The sequence below is a fragment of the Panthera tigris genome, chromosome C1 (genome assembly GCF_018350195.1).
Source record: "Panthera tigris isolate Pti1 chromosome C1, P.tigris_Pti1_mat1.1, whole genome shotgun sequence".
NCBI lineage: Eukaryota > Metazoa > Chordata > Mammalia > Carnivora > Felidae > Panthera > Panthera tigris.
In genome coordinates this window covers 103570745-103576302 of record NC_056667.1, presented here as the reverse complement: position 1 = coordinate 103576302, position 5558 = coordinate 103570745, and the positions used below count along the sequence as shown (strand labels likewise).

General features: G+C 45.7%; 2 long non-coding RNA genes across 9 annotated transcripts in view; one reads left to right on the top strand and one right to left on the bottom strand.

The window, feature by feature from the left end:
• The window catches only part of LOC122240841, a 162386-nt gene that overhangs the window by 85268 nt on the left and 71560 nt on the right, over nt 1-5558 (bottom strand). The window lies entirely within an intron of this gene.
• Nucleotides 199-5558, top strand: part of LOC102954472 — a 43459-nt gene continuing 38099 nt past the window's right edge. For 2 of the 6 annotated variants that reach the window (XR_006220553.1, XR_006220554.1), the window contains exons 1-2: nt 202-434; nt 5029-5106. This is a non-coding gene — a long non-coding RNA (uncharacterized LOC102954472). Of the gene's footprint in view, nt 435-5028; nt 5107-5558 lie in introns of all 6 variants that reach the window. The other 4 variants (XR_006220549.1, XR_006220550.1, XR_006220552.1 and 1 more) reach the window with 3 other exon arrangements.

Sequence of the window (5558 nt, the reverse complement as noted above, 5' to 3'; positions counted from 1 at the left end):
TCGGCGTTCTGCGCCCTCTCTCTCCGTCTGCCGCGCCCCGCACCCTTGCGTGCGGCCTGCGGATGAGCCCCCCGACGGCGGCGTCGATTCAGTGTGTCCGGCGCCGGCGACGCGCAGCTGCGCGGTGCACGCGGATGCACGCGGCGAACTTGCGACCCCGCCCCCGCTGCCGTCGCGGCTCCGCGGGCGTCACCCGCGGGCCGTAACGTCCCGGCCCGACTGAGCTGCCCCGACGCCCCGGAGGGAGGGACCCGGAGGAGAAGGGCAGTCTCCCCTTTCAGCCCTGTCCAGTGTTGGGCTCCCGAAGCGTCGTGGAGGAGACAGAAACGGAGAGGTGGAAACAGAGCCCAGGGGAGGGAGGAACTCCGTGCGACTTTCCTCCTCTGCAAACAGCCCGAAGATGAAATCGGCGTCTGGTCCCGTCGCTGGTGAAGGTGAGTTCCGTCTCTGTGGGGGGGAGCCAAAGCCTTGGCCCGGCTCCCAGTGAGTTCCTTTTGGCCCTTGAACGTCTCTCCCTGGGTTTCTTGTGGATTCCAAGGATGCACCTGGCAGGTTTATTTTTAAAGCACGTACTTTAAGATTCCTTTAAAATCTTTTGGCGAAGGAAGCGGTGTTTGATGAGTTTTGGATGAGGACTTTCAGGTGTGGGGAAAACTAGCAAAAGCAATTGTTAGAGGCCGCTTTTAGACAACAGGCGTGAGCAGTGGAATGTAGAAAGGGCCCACAGCGACTCTCTGGCTGAATAACAGTCAGGCCCACCAGGCAACCCATCTCAAAATACCCATAGGCCCTAACTAACCAATAGGCTACTTAAAACCAGGCACAGTTCCCAAAAAGGGGAAAATGCCATACGTTCGCAAACTCCTCACCTTCCCCCTTTAAATACAGCTCCCACCCACTGCCTCATTGCAGACAGTCTGCTTTGCTGATCTATCTGTAGCTCCCTTGCGGTGTATTCAATAAACTTCTATTTTCTTTGTTTTGCCTCACGTGAATGCTTTCACTGCCAACAACACTGACCCCCTCCCCCCCTACATTGGGTCGCCCCACGTTTAAGGGCCTCCATCCCATTAGGAGAGGCCACAGCAACTACAGTTGAGAATGTCACACACCTAGAGGCCCTTCATCCAGGTAGGTTTGACTCCTACTTGGGCCTATCTTACTTTCAATGAATTGAGGAACTTATTTAAATATGCATTCGAAAAATATCTGTGCGTCTGGATGGCTCAGTTGGTTAAGTGTAAGACTTTTGGTTTCCATGTAGGTCATGACCTCATGGTTCTGGGGGTCTGAGCCCTGCATCAGTGCAGACCTGCTTGGGATTCTCTCTCCATCTCTCTCTCAAAATAAACATTCAAAGATCTAGAGATATGTATAGATCTAGTACATTGAGTACACCTTTTGCTATTTTTACACAGATGGCAAAGAAGAATCAATGATAAAGCATCAAAGCCTTTAAATTCTGATGTTTCTCTATTAAAGTTTTTCCTGTCTTATTCATAACCTCTTTTTATCCCAAATCTGACATCCACGGCCAAACCCTAAAACCAGTTTACTGGTTCCAGCCTATTCTTCCCCATATTGTATCTCCCATGCAGTATCTAAGCCTCTCCCCTATCTTCTTTCATATGCCAAAAAGAAAAAAAAAAGTCAGCTATCCTGGAGTTGCCAATTTGCTCATGTTTGACAGTCGGCCTAGCAAATGGGACTCCCCATAAGATTCTTTCTCCTCAAGCGCACCTGGGTGGCTCACTTGGGGGGCGGACTGGGCTGATGAGTGTTAGATGCTTGGTTTGGACTCAGGTCCTAATCCCAGGGGTTGTGGGATCAGTTTCTGCACTAAGGATGGAGCCTGCTTGAGTTTCTCTCTCCCACTGCCCCTGTCCCCAGGTCACAGGAGTGCGCTCTCTCTCTCAAATAAGAAAATAAAAACAGACTGTCCCTAGAATGAAGCAGAAAACTTAAACAACACATTATTTTTCATGATCAGAAATGATATGTTTTTATTTATTGTGAGAGAGAGTGTGCATGAGAGAGGGCAGGAGCAGGGGAGGGGCAAAGAAAGAGGGAAAGAGAATTCCAAGCAGACTCTGCACGGTCCCCACGGAACCCAACTTGGAGCTCAAACTCACAAACCATAAGACTGTGACCTGAACCGAAACCAAGAGCCAGACACTCAATGACTTAGCCACCCAGGCCCCCATGATCAGAAGTAATTTAAAGGCCTTGAAAATAAACTAACTTTTATTTCAAGAAAAATCTAGAGGAAATGCTAAATTTTGTAGACATTGTGTCTCTCCATTATCTTTGCAGATGACTGAAGATTTATTCTCTTCAGAGAATACAAAAGAGTATCTTTAGCCATATGATCAACCAGTACATGTAAGGACACAGATACAATATTGGAGAGGAGCAAAGCATTCTTTGATCTGTGTGATGATTTTATATATATATATATATATATATATATATATATACACACACACACACACATATATATGTACATATATCAATAAAATTTGAAATATGCATATACACATAGATGTGTGTATATCTATGCATATTTCAAATTTTATTGAGCTGTGTAAAAAAAAAAGTACAAAACTGGCAAACTTACACTACCTGACTTTAAGACTTACCATAAACTCTTCTAAGCAAACTTTTTTTTCTTCAAGTTTTTAACGTTGATTTATTTTTGAGAGACAGAAAAAGAGCAGGGGAGGGGCAGACAGGGAGGGAGACAGAATCAAAGCAGGCTCCAGGCTCTGAACTGTCAGCACAGAGCCGATGCAAGGCCTGAACTCCCAAACCATGAGATCATCACCTGAGCCAAAGTCAGACACTTAACTGACTGAGCCACCCAGGTGCCCCTAAACTAAGAAAATGGAAATTAAAACCACATTGAGATTTTATTACACTCAGTAGAATAAACAAAATAAAAAATCATACATGACTTTTGTTAAAGAACAGTAGGGTAGGCTTTATTAAGGAGGACTTCTAAAATGGGGTTTTGTAATAGGAGAGACCAAGCTCAGCTCTGAATACAACAAGGGAGAGTGGGAACGTATAGCCCAGAGCAGGACCAGAGAGAGGGTTAATGAGTGAAAATTTACTAAGAGGAAACCTCAGGGGTAAGCGGGGGAGATTCTGGCTAAACCAGCCCAAGGGGCTCTTGCTGAAGGCCTGCCAAAGTCATCAGGCATCACCCAGGGACGGAGGACAAGGAACCTGACCAGATGTCATGGAGGGGGTTCTGGTTAAAATGACTTAGCAGGATTCTTGCTAAAATTGGACAATGCAAAAACAAACTCCAAAGGCTGAAGGTCAGGGCCCGCTTGAGAAGAGAGTTTAGAGGACCCTGACAGTTCTGTCAAGGAATTTTTGTCAACAACCAGAACTCTCATACATTGTTGGCATGACTATAATGGTGCAACCACTTTGGGAAACATTTTGTCAGTTTCTTATGAAATTAAACATACACCTCTCCCTCTTTGGTTCCATCAAATCCTCCCTTAGGTATTTATCCAAAAGAAATGGGGTGGAAAAGTGTCTACAAAAACACTTGGGGGTGCCTGGGTGGCTCAGTTGGTTAAGCGACCGACTTTGGCTCAGGTCATGATCTCACTGTTTGTGAGTTTGAGCCCTGAGTTGGGCTCTGTGCTGACCCCTCAGAGCCTGGAGCCTGCTTCGGATTATGTGTCTCCCTCTCTCTCTGTCCTTCCCCTGCTCATACTGTCTCTCTCTCTCTCTCTCTCTCTCTCTCAAAAAGTGAATAAATTTTTAAAAAAAGAAAAAAACCCACTTGTAATGAGAATGTTCATAGCAGCTTTATTTGTAACAGCTCAAATTGGAAACAACCCAAATATCCATCATCAGGAGAATGGTAAAGAAATTGTGAAATATTTATGCAATTATGCTGAGAATCCTTCCCAGCAATAAAAAGGAATGAAAAGCTGATCTACTCAATGACATGGATAAAATTCAAAGACATTACATAGAGAGAAGTAGACATAAGCATACATACCCTGTGATCCCATTTACAGTAATTTCTAGAAGGAGCAAAACATATTTGTGAAATAAATAAGGATAGTGGCTGTCAAAAGATTAGGAGGATAATGACAGTAATATTCATGATTCTACTGCTTTTAACATGACTGATCCAATAGTAACTAAGTCAAAACACATCTGATAATAGAATGAAGTAAAATGCTCTTAATTAGTCCCATTTTATAGAACAAAGAAGGGAGACACTTGAAGTGTGTTTAGCCAAAGCCACACAAGGGCAGAACCATTGTTTCTTTTTTTTTTAATTGAAATATATATTAATTAGTCTTATATTAGTTTCACGTGTACAGTATAATGATTCAACATTTCTATACATTATTCAGTGCTCATCATGACAGGAGTGTTCTTAATCCCTTTTATCTATGTCACCCACCCCCCCACCCTCCAGGGCAAACCATCTTTACAACATAGAGCTTGCCCTCTTGAGCATACATTAGTTGGGTCTTCTTAAATTTCCCTACATCAGGATTCCTCAGCTGTTGGGATGGGAAGAAAAGGGAGAAGGAGAGGGCAAGTGAGGGAGGGATGTAAGTATAAATTCTTTCATCACCTCCCCATCTCTTCCTCCCTCTGGGTCTCTCTCCCCCACCCCCTCCTCCCTCCTTTCTCTCCCACCCCAGCTCAGACCCTCCTTCCCTATTCTGTTATATAACAAAAACAATTCCCACCTCTCTGGATCCGGCTTCTGTCCCGACACAAGTCCTCCTAGGAGGTCTCACTGCCCTTTTCCAAGCACCCCCTTCCCCCTCCCCACCCCCCACTGATTTGTCCCACCCTCAGGGGTCCACCCACCTACCACAATGAGGACACAACTCTCCTAAAGGGGGCAGGGGCCTCCTGGGCAGAGGGTCCACTGTAGGCTTTTCCTGTTGCCTGCTGCTGGGGAGGCTGAGGAGTCAACCTGGATAAAAGCTTTTTACAAAGAACTTTGGCCTTTGAAAAACTTTTCATTTCCATTCTCAGGGTTCTTCATGGGGCTAAAAGCTACAGACAACAATGTATTCAACAAGTCTTAACAGAACTTCCTGGTGTCAGACTCTGGTGAGTGTCAGACTCTGTTCTCAGGGAGGGGCAACAAGGCAGACCTTCAGAACGACCCCTGCCCCTGGAGCTCCCGTGCTACACATAGGAACCAAAGCAACACATCTACACAGAGGCCTCTTGGAAGGGTGGGCAAACTCTCTCACTGGGTGAGGGCAGAGTGACAGAAAGAGCCATCATGGGAGCCCACCAGGCCTTGAGCTTCCTAAGGACCCTATGTGGCTCAGGTCCAGGGTATCAGAGCCCGTGATCTCTCTGAAGGCACTGGCAATGAACAGGTAAGGGGCAATTTGTGGCCAAGCCATTCTGTGCTTTTAGTTTCATAATCACCCGACATACCAGTTTCAAATGGGATAAACAACACCATTTATCTCTCTAATCTATTTTTTGAAGCTTTGAAATTTGCAGATTTCCTACAGGACTGGCAACCGTACATCCTGGGTGGAAGTGCC